Below are 14695 nucleotides of genomic sequence, written 5' to 3'. Positions count from 1 at the left end.
AATCATAAACTGTTGGGGTTTAGAAGGAGAATTTAAAGGTCTTGCTGCTCAAGATTTCCTTTCCCCTGTTTACTTCCATCATCTGAAGCTTGGATTTCTCTATCCCATTCTTGCTAAGCCATCATCCAACCTATATTTGATTTACTCTTGTGCCAGGAAATTCTTTACCTTCTGGTGATACCCACATCATTGCTAGATAGTATCTTCATTTTGTGAGGGGAACTCTATGTTGGCCTAACCATTCTTGCATTAATGTTCTTTAAAGGATACTTAAAACACACACACACACACACACACACACACACACACACACACACGCATTCATTGCTTTGGTAGTGCCATACTTATATGACAGAGAGTACTCTTTGGTTGAGAGTACAACATTTTATTCAGGACTTGCAACATTAGCACAAATAGCTGTGTTGGGCCATAATGGAGGGGTTCCCATAAGGATCGTGGGGTCTGATTGCCAGTTTTGGCAAATGTATTTGGCAAATGTATTTGCCTATATAACCAATATTACATTAAAGATATAGTATATTCCATTACTCCAGAAAGTACCTTGTGCCTCTTTCCAGACAATCCCCCTCCACAGAGGCAACCAGTGTTCTAATTTATCTCGTCATAGATTTATCTTGCCTGTTCTTGATCCTTATATAGACAAAATCATGACAGTGTTCTTCTAGTTTCTCTCATTCAACATTTGAAAAAGATTTGTCCATGTTGCTGTAGTTATCGGTAGTTTATTTTGTTTCTTGCGTAGTAGTATTCCACTGTATGACTATTCTACAACTTATTTATCGCTTCTACTGTGGAAAGACATTGTGTTGTTTCCAGTTTGACCTATTACAAGTAAAGTTGCGATAAAGTTTCTAGTATATATGTTTATTTGTGTGTACATGTGTGTATAAGTGTGTGTGTACGTGTTTTATTCTCAGGAGTAAATACCTAGGAGTGGAATACCTATAAATGCCCAAAGAGTAGATGTATGCTTAACTTGATAAGAAAGCGCCAGGTCATTTTCCAACACAGTGACATTGTTGTACATTTTCATTGGAAACATGTGAGAGTTCTGTATCCTCACCAGTATTGAATGTTGTCAGACTTCCAAATTTTAGCCCTTTTAGTGTTTGTGGAGTGATATCTCATTATGGTTTATTTCCGTATTCTTTGTGATCAATGATGTTGCCCACCTTTTCATGTGCTTATTGGCTATTCAATATATCTTCTCTTTTTTTTTTGGTAAAGTGTCCAAGCATTTTGTCCATTTTAATTAGGTTGTTTATCTTTTCATTATTAATTAATAGGAGTTGTTTGTATTTTCTAGACTTAAGCCCTTTGTCAGATATGTATTTCGAATACTTTCTTTAGGTTTGTGGTTTGCCATTGATTTTCTTAATGCTGTCTTTTGAACATCACATATATTGCATTTTGATAAAGTCTAATTTATCATTTTTTCTTTTATGTTCAATGATTTTTTCGTCTTCTAAGAAATATGTGCATACCTCTAAATCATTAGGATAGACTCTATAATTCTCTTTTAGAATCTTTACTATTTTAGTGAATGTATTTTGTTCTATACATGGTATAAGGAAGGGATTGAGATTAATTTTTTCCATATGATTGTTCCAATACCATATTTTGAAGACTTTCCTTTCCTCAATGAATTGCACTGACACCTTTGTAAAAAAAAAAAAATCAATTGACCACATATGTGTTGGTCTGTTTCTGGATTTTATCTGATGTTCCGCTGATTACTTTATCTATCCTTCATGCTAAGACCATACTCTCTTAATTATTGCAGCTTTTTAGTAAGTCTTGAAATCAAGTAGGATAAACTCTCTAAATTTTCCCTTCTTTCTCAGGAGTGTTTTGGCTATTCTAAGGCCCTTTGCATTCCCATATACATTTTAGAATTAACTTGGAAATTTCTTTTAAAAAGTATGCTGGGAATTTTATTTGGATTTTGCTAAATGTATAGTTCAATTTGGGGAGAATTGACATCAACATCGAGTTTTCCACACCATGAACATTGTATGGTTCTCCATTTATTTGGGTCCTCTTTAATTGTTTTCATCAATACTTTGTAAGATTTGGCACAAAAACTTTGCATGGCTTTTGTTCAATCTACTCCTAAGTATTTTGTAATGTGCTATTGTAAATAGTGTTTAAATTTTTCCTTTTCCAATAGTATGTGTAACTTTCGGTAAGATATTTAACCTCTCTGAGTTGATTTAACCTATACAATGTGAATTCGTGTTTTTCTCTGAATAAGGCCAAGTATAACAATATACAAATAGCTTTTTGGGGATTCTCTAAGTATTAAATTGGATTAATATACAGAAAGTTCATAACGCAATACTTGGTATGATAGAATTGTGTTCGTCAAAAGTGGGAAAAGAAAACTAATCCAACCTGGTTTCAGTAATAGAGGGAACATTTTGGCTCATATAATTGAAAAATCTGGGTGGTGGATGGTAGTTGGCTTCAGGCATGGCTAAACCAAAGTCATTCAACAGTGTTCTCATAAATCTCTATTTTTCTTACCTGTTTTCTTCTCTCTCTCTTTTATTCTCTGAAGACCTTTCTTATGGGGTGGGTTCTTACAGCTACAGGCTTACCATCTGTCCAATTTCCAGGCCAGTGGTAAAGAGAAAGCATTTTCCCCAGTTGCTCTAGCGTAAGTACACAGGTCACCTATTGGACCATCCCTGAACTGTGGCCAAGAAGTGTGTTGCTCCCGTCTATCCCTGGAGCTGGAGGTAGGTAGGGTCAGCTCTATCAAAACTGAGTGGGGAAAAACATACCATCAAGTGGGGGAATGGTTCCCCAACAAAATCGGAGTGGTGTTTACCAAAGACAAAGGAATGGCTGAGAGAGTCAAAAAACAAGTATCTGTCATACCTTCAACATAGTGGCCACAAAATGCATGATACTGTATCTTAAAGTATGCTGATTCCTCCCTGCTCTCATGCTCCCCAAGCATGAGAAACCAGTCATTTTCTGATAGCTTCTAGTCTTCCCCTATTTTCAAGCACTAACCTCACCTTAGGATCCACTTTATGAGTGAAAAAAAATTGGGGGTTTGTGTTGGAACTTAAGAGCCTTTTGATGATCACTTCAGCTCTCTGCTTTGTTTCTATTGTGCATTTAGTCGAAAAGATTGGTGGCATAAATACAATTGCAGCATTGCTGGTCTCCTCCACCCCCTCCTTGGAAAAAATAAAAGGAGTGCTATTTATAGCAACTGTAAACCAGAGTCAAGTTCAGTAATAATACTGCCACACAACCTTTCCCTGGAATCAAGGCAGGCCAGTATCATAAAAGAAGGGACCTCTGTTTTGATGAAGGCTTTCAGAAATTTATTTTCTTTTCTGACCTCAAAAAAGAAATAACAATTGGATATATCTTACTTGAGTTCAGGGCATGTAAGAAAAGAACCTGAAATGTGGTTAATGTAAGGTGTGAACAATGTTTTTTTCCTGCTTTTTAAAACATTTGACCCCTTTCACACTAAAGTCCAAAGTCCTGAACATGGCAAACGAGACCCATTAAAATTTACGTTGCCTCCCCAGAGTCAGCCATAGCCACCACCATCCAGCATCCTGGAAGAATTTGTACATTCTCTTTTCTTTGCCCGAAATACCTGTCCCTGCTTTTTTTGGTTATTCAGTTACCTTCCCAGGTGATATCATTTCCTTCATGAGGATTTCTTAACATCCTACCCTGTGTTAAGTGCCCGTATGTGATGTTCCCTTAGCATGCTGTACTTAGCACTACCATAGTATTTATTGGAATGCGGTGTAATGATATATTTCCTTCATGTGCCTATGAATTGCTCAAGAGCAAGTTTTGTTTTTGTTTTGTTTTGTTTTGCTTTTTGTTTTCTTGCTTTGCCAAAGGCTAATGTTGTGCCTGGTATAGAGTAAACAATAAGAAAACACTTTTTGAATAAAGAAGTGGAACCTGAGTGTAAACATGAACTTGAATGAAAGGGACTGTAAGAGGATTATATACTTTAGGTATTAACCTTTGAAATTTTGTGCATTCTATACATTAGTGTACTTTGAACACATGATGTCTCTAGTAAGCTTGGTAGAAATGTTCCTACTGAACATTACTCAAAATTTTATTAATCTGAGAGCTTTATGTGTATAGAAATATTAGCATATTCCTGGCATATGTGAGCACTAGAAACTATTTAATAAACAGTGGCTATATAATAACTCGTGTTTGAAACCCTTAGAGCTTACGGCACAACTTTATTATACTTCACCCAAAGAGAGGTTTATTGGAAAAAAAATTATAGGAATAAACTGAGTTTTAAACAATACATAATACACAAAAATGAGCTACTTTTCATTCCTTTCGTTGGAGGAGTAATTATTGCTAATTGAATTTATCTTTACTGACATTTGTTTTTGTTTTCAATCATGGGTCAATCTCAAACAGTACTTAGGCTGCCTCTCTGCATAGCTTGAGAATCATGTGCATTAGGATGAATTATGTGAAATTCAATGAAACTCCTTTGTACCCACCTGCCTGTCCATGCCCTTGGTTTTTTCATTCCATTGTCTCACAGCTCCTCAGAGGCAGGGTCTGTTTCCGATTTATCATCATTCCCATTGCCTAGCACAGTGCCTGATATGTAAAAGGAACACCATAAATGCTTATTGATTTAAAATGAACTATTTTGGCATTATTCTAGAAAGAGGACCGATATTTGCTGGGTGACATATTTAGTGCTAGCCTTGTCTACTACATTATCTCACTTAAGGCTTGCAGCAATCTCATCACACAGGTGTCTCAAGAAGCAGGTATCACCACTGTAGAATGGAGCCTTTTGAAGTTTAGAAAGGTGAGTAACTTGTAAAAAATAACTCCGGCCATCAGATTCCAAAGTCCATAGTCTATTCACTACCCGTGGAAAGGGATATTTTTCAGGGCACCCCGGGGGCTCAGTCGGTTGAACGTCCAACTCTTGATTTCCATTCAGGTCATGATCTCATGGTTTATTACTTGGAGCCCTGTGTTGGGCTCTATGCTGGCAGCATGGAGCCTACTGGGGATTCTCTCTCTCCTTCTCTCTCTGTCCCTCCCCTGCTCACTCTCCTGTGCTCTCTCTCTCTCTCAAAAATAAACAAACATTTAAAAAACTAAAAGGGATATTTCTCTCACAGGGCTGTCATGATGATGAAATGAGTTAATGTATGGAAAGCACCCAGAGCCATGTCTGGAACATAATAACCAATGCATAGATCTTTGCTGTTCTTAGTACTTTGCTGTTGGATGATAAAGGAATGTTTATTGATTTTTCTCCTTATGCCACACTTAGTACAAATGACACTGTTATTAAAAGAGAAGAAAAGAAAAAAAACCACCCTTTTAGATGAGCTCTTTCTTGATATGTTTAGCATGATAACTTAAAACAGTGCTTTCAGACTTGGTTTGGTTTAACTGAAAAGACTACTAATGTCTTCACGAAGTCCTTGGTGAGCAGCTTGCATGTAGTTAGTCTATATGTGACACTGTCTTTCAGCCTGGAGTTGAGAACAGCTGCATTTTGTTGCCCCTGTTGGATTTAGCAGGAATTTGCCTAGTTTCCGTGGTGGACCTTGTTCAACATTGAATAGAGGTAGAGTTTTACATGAGCCTCTTCCATTTCCATTACATGGCCAACTCAGTGTTTTGCATTCCCTTCAAAGTCCGTAATCCTAACACCATTGGAAAATAGGAGGTGGAGGAGATGGGAAGGCAATAACTGTGATATGCAGGGTCTTAAAATACAGGTAAATGGTTTTGATGTCCTGTGGCTGTCCTCAAAGCCTTGAGAAACTTCAGTGGTTTTTGGTAGAGTCAGTGAAAAGTTAGACCTGTGTTCAATTACCTAAAGTCTGACATTTGTCTCAGACACCTGAAGTGCATAGTATTTTTATATACTCCCTTCCCCTATTTCAACCATCACTTCTCTGATTTGTCCATGTCTCGTGTTTTCTTTGTATGGAGTTCAGACTGAGGTCTACCTTGTTTTAATCTTAATTTTTAAATTACTTTTTTTTTTATTTTAGAGAGAGAGAGCACACACGTGAGAAGGGGAGAGGGGCAGAGGAAGAGAAAGGGAGAGAGAAAGAAAGAGAGAAAGAGAGAGAGAGAGAGAGAGAGAGAGAGAGAGAGAGAATCTCAAGCAGACTCCAAACTCAGTGTGTAGCTCCATGAGGGGCTTGATCCCATGACCCTGGGATCATGACCTGAGCTGGAATGCAGAGTTGGATGCTCAAGGGACTGAGCCACCAAGGTGCCCCTGAGGTTTGTCTTTATAGATGAGGAAACTGAAGTGTTTTATTCATCTTTATAGAGTTGCTCGGTGAGCCTAAACTTCCCACTAAATGAACTGTAAGTGTTCAGTGGCAACTCTTCCCACTTTCTAGAACTTTGGAAAAGTTGGAGAGACTTGAGCCTTTCTCTGGTTCCTGGCCATTAGATCTGGTCACACCCAGAAGTGGATAGAAACAGTAGAACCAAGGGTGGCCCCTCCCTCCCACCTTGCTGGGAGTTTCCTCTGATCAACTGTTCTCCTAAGATTGCATCCTGCCAATGACCTCACCAATTTTTCTTGTCTCTGTGTAAATTGCTATCTTTTCAGGAGGTGCGTGACAGCCTCCTTTTGCTAGGGCTTCCATTTGTACAGAAGCTGTTATTACAGAATAAGTTTAATGGGTCGTGAATTTTGTGCAGAAAGGGAGGGTCTCTCAATGACTTTGCATGTACCAGCCTTGGACGTATTGGCTCCACAAGGAGTGCATTAGGCTAAATATTTTTAGCCCATTGACTCTGGGGGTAATAACCCTAAATGCTTCATTAAATTTTCATGGGTGAGTGACAGAAGCTAAGGGGGGGGGGGTGCTGACAAACAACAAAACCCAAATCTGCCACATTAGCTTTATTATTACCCCGCTGGAGGACAGGAGTGTGGCCCCTAAAAACCAACTTAGTGAGGAACTGTTGCCTGCCTGCTCCTTCCCTTTTCCCTCCCTGCTTCAGTGGGGGCAGCACTTGACTGTTTTCTCTCCCACGCCTGGCATTCTGGTATCTGGAAATAGGTTACACCACAACAGACATTGACTGGAGTTGAACCCAGTGTCCGGGTAGAAGAATTTCCAGACCGACACAGTATGTTCTGCGGTTTGGCAGATCTTTGCCAACTAAGCAGGGAACAACGGACTGTGTACTGGCTGGGGCCTTCTCCTGCGCCAGTCCCAGTCCCGTATTCTAGTCTGCAGATTGTCTTTTCCGGAGTACTCTAAGAACGCAAGGGGGGGAGGGCGGATGGGAACTCGGAGTTGGAGCTAAACTGCGGCCCACATGCTCTCAGGGGCGTTGAGTTCCTTCCTGGGACTGAAGACGACATGACCGTGACCGATGCCAGCCCACCCCCCCCTCCCCCACCGCCCAGCTTCGCGTGCGAAGCCTCAGCGGAGACGGAGGGCTGCCGAACTAGGGGTAGCCGCTGGGAACTAGCGCCCCCTCCCGCGAAGGGGCAAGGGGGCAACAGGCTCTCGCGGCCCCAGCCTCTCGCTCCCCCCCCCCCCCCCCCCCCCCCCCGCTGGCACTCTTTATATTTGGGAGTGCGTAAGTTTGGAGGCTTGGATAAAGGAATAGACACTAGAGGGGAATGAGGGAGGTCGGGCGGGCGCTGCTGCCGGTGGTGATGGTGGCGAAAAACGCTGGCGACTTTGTGAAAGCCGACTGTGGGAGCTCTGACCCCCCTCTCTCCCGCATCCGCTCCCGGCCGGCGCGGCCGGGGCGGGAGCCCCAAGCCCTCGGCTCGGCTCGCCTCCGTCCGCGCGGGGATGCGGGGTGAGCGCAGGGGCTCCGGAGGCGCGACCGCGAACCGCGGCGCCCCCGCTCGCTCGCTCTCTCTGCCTCCTCCGCGTCGCCGCCGCGACTCGGCTAAGCTCTCCGAGCGCGCTCGGGCGGCGCAGAGAGCGCCCGGACGGGAGCGGGGACGGGCGCGGGAGCGGCGAGGCCCGGGCGAGGGGCGCGCCTCGGGAGGCCGGGGAGCCGGCAGGTGAGCGGCGCCGCGGGGCGCCGGGCGGGCGCGAGGGCGGGCGGGGCGCGGGCCGCGGGAGGAGGCGGGGCGGCGCGCGGGGCGGTCTCCTCCCCCTGCGCTGACGCGGGCCCGTGGCTCCCGGGGAGGATGGACCCAGCGCGGCGCTCGCCGGGGCTTCCCCGGGCTGGAGAGCGCGCCTGAGTGCCGCGGCCCGCCGGGCATGGGGAGCCGCTTCTCGGGCGGCTGCGGCAACGGAGGAGGATGCTCTCGGCCAGCCGAGGTGAGGCGAGGCGGGGGGCAAGCCCAGCCCCGAGTTCAAAGCGGGCAGGTGCCGGGAGGGACAGGGCGCCCGGACGGCTCCGCTGGCGCCCCGGGCGCGGAGGAGGGCTCCTGGGACGCCCGTCGCGGGAGTTTGGCTGGGGGTGCGGAGGGGATGGAGACTGCCGTTTTCCGCTGGCTCCCTCCTCTTGCTGGGGGACAAGGGGCCACCTCTGCTCCTTCCTTCTGGCTCTCCCTCACCAACCCCAGCCTTCCTACTTGTGACCGCGCGCGGCCTTTCTCCAGACGGCCTCAGCCCAAACACTTGTGTCTCTCGGAGACCCCCTGCTGCCCCCTCACTGCTGCGGTCCCGGCTCTTTCCACCCACGAGCCCTCCTTCGCCCACTCCAAAACCTTCCCGGTGCTTCCTATCCCTTCTCTCTGCGTCGCTAGCGGCGTCCCAGGGCCGGACCCTCTTCCCCTACTGCTCGGCTGAGCTGTGGCTCTGCCGCGACCTGTCGAACAAGCGGGTCTCTCCCTCTAACCCCTGCCCCGTTCGCAGACACCTTCAGAGCTGGGCCCTGCGTCTTCCCAACCCCAGCCCTTCCTGGGTCCTCCGTCGACTCCGTTCTCCGCCGCTGCGTCCCGCTCCCCAGGCTCCCCGCCACCCTGATAGCTCTTCTCCCCAGCCCGCCGCTCTTGGTTTCTGCTCAGGACTCCACGCTGTGCCTGGGAAGCAGAGCTCAGGGTTTGTTTGTTTTCCTACGGGGGAAACTTTAAAATCGCCGTGGTTTGGCTCACAAAGAAGCCCTAACAGGAGGGCTCAGCCGCCGAGAGAACCTGGATCTGGAGTTCGAGATGGGGGGAGATTGTGTCGCGCGTCGGAAAGGCGTCTTGGGATGAGCGTACAAAGTAAATTTCAAAACGGAGGTGGTTGCTGTAGCCTGGACTCTCCTTCCCCGGCTGGTTGCGTCCCGCGGAGTATTATTGTGACCCCTGGTGGGAGGGCGCGTCTTTTCTCCGCACTTTTTAAAGCGCCTTTTTATCCTCCCTTGATGGTGGTGCTGGTGACCCGGACGGGGGGTGGGGGAAGAGTGGGTGGGCACGAGGGAAAGCTGCCTGCAGAGGCTGATGCCACTTGGCTCCTGCCTTGGTCGCTCCCGAACCCGCCAGATTGTGTATGTTTCACTCTAAACTACCCGCCTCCCCCCAACTGCATCGCACAAGTCCTCATTGTTGGGGGTCGGCCTGGGCACTTCCGCCTGGGCAGGGCGAGTCTGAAGGAATGGGGTGGGGGTTGGGAGGCCGGGGGCGCTCGGCGACCGTGCTCCGGCTGTCGCCGGAGGCTCGGCGGCGTTCGGAGCGAAGAGCGCCCCGGCGCGGGCATCTTTGCGCTCCCGCGAGTGTCTGCGAGCTTGGCTGCGTGCTGGCGTGGGTCGGTGCCTGCCTGTGCATTTGGAGGCCTGCGCACGCCTGGGCTTAGATCTTTCGAAAAATCGGCAAGTGGAAAGCTTGCGGAATCGAGTGCGTCTTTTGCTGCCCGGGAGCTGGGCGGGCGGTCCGGCTAGCAAGTCCTCCGAGGTGCGTGCTAATGTGAAGCTCCAGCGAGTCACCGGGACCCGAGCGAGGATCCGCTCTCGCGTCTCCCCCCCGCCCCCCTCCTGCTGGCCCGTTGTACGCACTTTCGCAGTGTTGATACTTTCGAATAAAGGCCTTGTGGGGGTTCCGCTGACACTTCACAACAGTTAACATGTTTTCAAGTAATCATATAAATTAAAGGTGGCTTGCGTTCAGAACCCCCTAATTATCCGGTTCACGCTTGTACATTTATGTGCCAATTATAGGTCTTCAGGAAATCCATAAAATTGTAAACCATCCCCACCCCCTGAATTAGCACCCATTGTTTTTATTATCTCAATGATGAGTGATTCTGGATGGAACCCGGAATTGCACGGGCAAGGAGATAGATGTTCAGGGGCCAGAGATGGAGAGCTGGGCTGGAGTAGGAACGAACACTCCACAGCACCCCCCTCCCCCATCTCTTTCACTTCCTATCCTGACAAGGCTGGTGACAATTCTGGAATTTGAAAGGGATCAAAGATTTTCTTGATTTCCTATTGAGAAGGGCAACCTAATCAAAGCCCTATAAAAGTCAACTTCTAAGCAATCAGAAATTGTCTGCTGATGTCCTTGATTGAAACCCCAGCATTCAAATGGAGTATTGAAGAACGCACAGACATGGCTTTTGAAGCGCTATTGTTCTTTTCCGTACACAGAGGCCCTCGTAAAGGTTTCGGAAGTTCAAAATGCAGTGACTTGAAAGACTGACATTGTAACTATTTGGCGACGCTAAGGGCATCAGCAGGGATGAGAGCCGAGGCCGAGGTGGGAAGTGCAAACGTGTGTTACTGTCTTCTTGGGAGCAGTGCAGCTCTCCAGTGGGAATTCAGTTCTAAGCATCAAGTTGGCAATTAAAATCTCTTCCTAAAGCAGATTTAGAAGATGATTTTTAGTAGTTTTTTTTTTTCTTGGTGGTTTGCTTAAGGTCTGAATAGGCATATCTGAAACATTTAATCATGTTCATTGTATTCAACAATAAAATCTGAATAAAAATTACTTATTGTTGATGAAGCTCCTCTCACAAGCTGTTCCACAGTATGTTTCGGTTGTAAGATACACCATTGTGGGAGGCTGCGGGGAAGAGATGCTATCACTTATTGTTCTCGGTCTCCCCAGGCCCCAGAGGAATATGCTGCTTCACTCCCCTTTGCCTTCCAAAGTAATTTCTCTTCAGTGGGTGGGTGTCTGGCTTTGGTACCTGATAGTACCCTTCTTAAAAATTGCATTTGGTGGATTTCCGGTGCCTGGGGCCACCCTGCAGGCAGATGAAGCATCTAATGGAAGCAGCATTTAATTTCGATAATTCACTCAAGTCAAACATTTTGTTTTTGTAGGAATTTAATCCCTCTCTCAAACTAATAAAGCTAACAAAGCAAGAAAATCACAGTTTATGTCTTTTGGATGGCACTTTAAAAAATTGCCTACATGGAAGGCTGTTGTCAGGAACTTCCGATCGTTATTGAGAGCTTACTGTGGCAAAGAATGTGCACTGGTTGAGTTAAGGAATTGAGGATAGGTCACATGACCTCTCAGAGCCTCAGCTTTGTCATTTGCAAAACGAGGACAATATTGCAGATTACCTATGTGATCTTTGAGCAATTTTTTAGAGAAAACTGCCCCATTTGGGCGCTTTGGCATGTAACAGGATTTCAGGAGGACGGTAACTAGCATGCAGTCCTGCTAAGAAGATAGGATAATCTTTGGAATTAGAAGGCCAAGGTCCAATCCACGTACTTTCTGACTTTGTGATGTTGGGCAAGTCACCTGTCTTATTAATAAAAATAATAAGAATAATTGCTCTTTTGGAGCACTTACTAAGACTCAGGTACCCTTTGAAGTACTTTGCATGCATTCCTTTATTTAATCTTTAAATAACCCTGGGAAGTGAATAGCTATATTCTCATTCCCATTTGATTGATAAGGAAATGGGGGGGTGGCACACAGAGAGTTGGTAACTGGTCCAAGGTCACGCAACAAATAAGGTACAGAACTAGAGATTTAAATCCAAGAGTTCTGGGGATGCCTGGGTGGCTCAGTTGGTTAAGCCTCTGACTCTTGACTTCTGCTCAGGTCATGATCTCCTGGTTCCTGGCTTCAGCTGCCATGTTGGGCCACACGCCAACAGCATCGGGATTCTCTCTCTCCCTCTCTGTCTGCTGCTCCCCAGCTTGCACTCTCTTTCTCCCTCTAAATAAGTAAATAAACTTAAAAAAAAAAAAAGTAAATCCAAGCATCCTGGTCCCAGGGTCTGCCCTGACCACTGTGTTATGCTGTCTCTGAGTGGAGAGGCAGTCCCAGCTGTCTTTCACGGTGGTTGTAAAACTTAAGAGGGAATAATGGAATAGACTTTCTGTAGGAGCAAGCTGCGTGTTTTTCCGAGTGTCAGATGTTGAGAACATAAAGTGAGTGTTGCTCTGTTGTCAACAGGGCATTGGACTGATGGTGGATGTTTTGAACACTTGCGACTTGATGAGAGTGTTGGTCAGTATGTTGACATCCATTTGTGCTGTTAAAATATTCAGTAAGCAGGTACGCAGAGATAGCATTATTGCTGTTGTCTGTTACCAGCTGTGATAAGCAGAGATTTATAACATTAAAAGGTGGTATAACAGGTGGGTGGAAGTCTGGACTTGGGTGCTAAGGCTACCGGGGTTCACTCCCCAGTTCCTCCAGCCCTGCCAGCTGGTGGCCTTGACTGACTTCTCTAACCTCTCTATACTTCAGTTTTCTTTACAAAATAACAGACCTGCTACCTAAGATTGTTGTGAAGATTATGGAAATTGACACCCAAGTGCTTGGAACAGTAGTTAGCATGTAATGTTACGTAGCTGTTAACGTTATCCTTCAAATGAGATCCAAATTCTCCCCTTTGATAATGAAAAGTTCTCTGCTACCAATGTCCTGAGGCTTAAGTATTCTAACAGTGTCCATTGTTTGTTGTTTTTTTTCCTTTTCCTAACCAGGAGATGGGGAGGAAGAGATACAGTTTAGGATTCCAGGCAAAAGTTGTTTTGTTTAGCTTATTAGAAATTGAAGGGAATTGTGAGGTACACATAACATGCTAAAACCTCCATGGCACTGTACTTTTCAGCAATTGTTTTGAGGAAAAAAAAGTGACTATTTGATTGATTGGATTCTGGTAGTAGAATAGTGAAGTCTCCCTGTTTACAGATTGGAAAATGAATCAGGTTGGAGGAAACATACAACTCTACAGCTGAGAGACACCATTGGAACCCAGAATTCTTAGACTCCTTATCCAGTGCTCTTTTTTCTAGACCAGAATGTCTTCTATACCAGGATAGAGAAGTGACCTGAAATATAAATAAAAATTGAGTGGAGGGGAGATATTGCAAAACTAAGAGCAGGAGCCAGTCAGATGTTCTGTTCTAAAAAAAAAAAAAAAAAAAAAAGTGTCCGTAGGAAAAGAAAACCCCTTTTCTGGTAAGTACATTCATGTTCATGGAAACTAGCACTGAACTCAATCTATGAAATGCATATTAGCAGGATATGAGTCCATAATGAAACACATACACACACACAAGTCGATTAATGACTTCAACACTTGGCTTAGGTTGGAGAGCAAATGATTGGGTTTCTTTTTCTGTGAGATGCTCTTTGTATTTTTCTTCCATTTACTTTTCAGATATGGAAAGGTTTTGGTTCAGGAATCATAAAACTCCTCTGGCTTCTATTTCATGAAATATGCAGCATATTCTATTGGAGAGAAATTGCTGGCTTGCTTTTATTATTATTATTTTTTTTATTTGAACCTGATGTATAACCAATCTGCAGCGCCAGTGGGGGATGCTCGTAAAGAGAAAGGAAAACAGAAATACAATTCTGCTGAATAGAACAACTCATAGCTTAAATGATACAAATTTTGTGATGGCCAAGATGGGCTGTTTAGCTTAGGGGATAAAGATGAGAGGAGTGCCCTCACAGACAGATGTGACAGTTCAGGGTGACTTCAAGTCAGTGTCGACCACCTACAGTGCATCTGCAAAATGACCAACCCCGTGTATAAGCTCTGAGCTTCATAGCAATTTCTGACTCTCTCTGTTGGTTAGTCTCTGTTTCTTCTTCTTCTTTTTTTTAATGTTTATTTTTTTTGAGGGGAGAGAGAGCAGGGTAGGGATGGAGAGAGAGTGAGACACAGAATCCAAAGCAGGCTCCAGGCTCTGAACTGTCAGCAGAGGGCCTCATGCGGGGCTCAAACCCACAAACCATGAGATCATGACCTGAGCCAAAGTCGAACGCTCAACCAGCTGAGCCACCTAGGCACCCCAGTCTCTCTGTTTCTTGACTAGACCCTGGTAATCTGCTGGTTCACCATCCATCAGTTAAGCCATCCTTTCCCCCTCTTTTGTCTCAGTTTGTCTCTTTTTCAGTCTTTGTATCCAATATATCTACTCTTGTTAGTGTCACATTTGCTAGTAAAGACTGAAAAGTTAACAAATATGCCTGGAGAGTATCTGGGAAATTGACTCAGGTCACCCACATAGGCACCACTTCTGTGTCCATTTAACACATATTGCCTGAGCGCCTACTTTATGTCTGGCCCTGACTCTGTGCTCAGTGTCGTGAACAGTATCGAGATGCAGGGGTACAGCCTCCGTCATCTAGGCATCCTGCCTCATGCATAAATAATTGACGTAGGGTGAGATATGGTACAGAAAATATCTGCGCGGCGCTGAAAGCGTCCAGAAAAGTAATTTATTATATCTGAAGAAAGGAAAGAGTTGGGAAGGCTTCAAAGAAGAGATTGCA

The 14695-nt window shown here is 45.3% G+C and overlaps 1 protein-coding gene across 3 annotated transcripts in view; it reads left to right on the top strand.

Moving 5' to 3' along the window:
• The first annotated feature begins 8170 nt into the window (after positions 1–8170).
• DAB1 (DAB adaptor protein 1) overlaps positions 8171–14695 on the top strand; it is a 405747-nt gene continuing 399222 nt past the window's right edge. The window contains exon 1 of one of the 3 annotated variants that reach the window (XM_053214123.1): positions 8171–8330. The gene's annotated coding sequence lies outside the window, so the exon portion shown is untranslated. The remainder of the gene's footprint in view (positions 8331–14695) is intronic. The other 2 variants (XM_053214124.1, XM_053214125.1) reach the window with 2 other exon arrangements.

This window comes from Acinonyx jubatus, chromosome C1 (assembly GCF_027475565.1).
Source record: "Acinonyx jubatus isolate Ajub_Pintada_27869175 chromosome C1, VMU_Ajub_asm_v1.0, whole genome shotgun sequence".
In the NCBI taxonomy this organism is placed as follows: domain Eukaryota; kingdom Metazoa; phylum Chordata; class Mammalia; order Carnivora; family Felidae; genus Acinonyx; species Acinonyx jubatus.
Note: the sequence above shows the minus strand (reverse complement) of the source record. Positions and strands in the feature narration are given on the sequence as shown.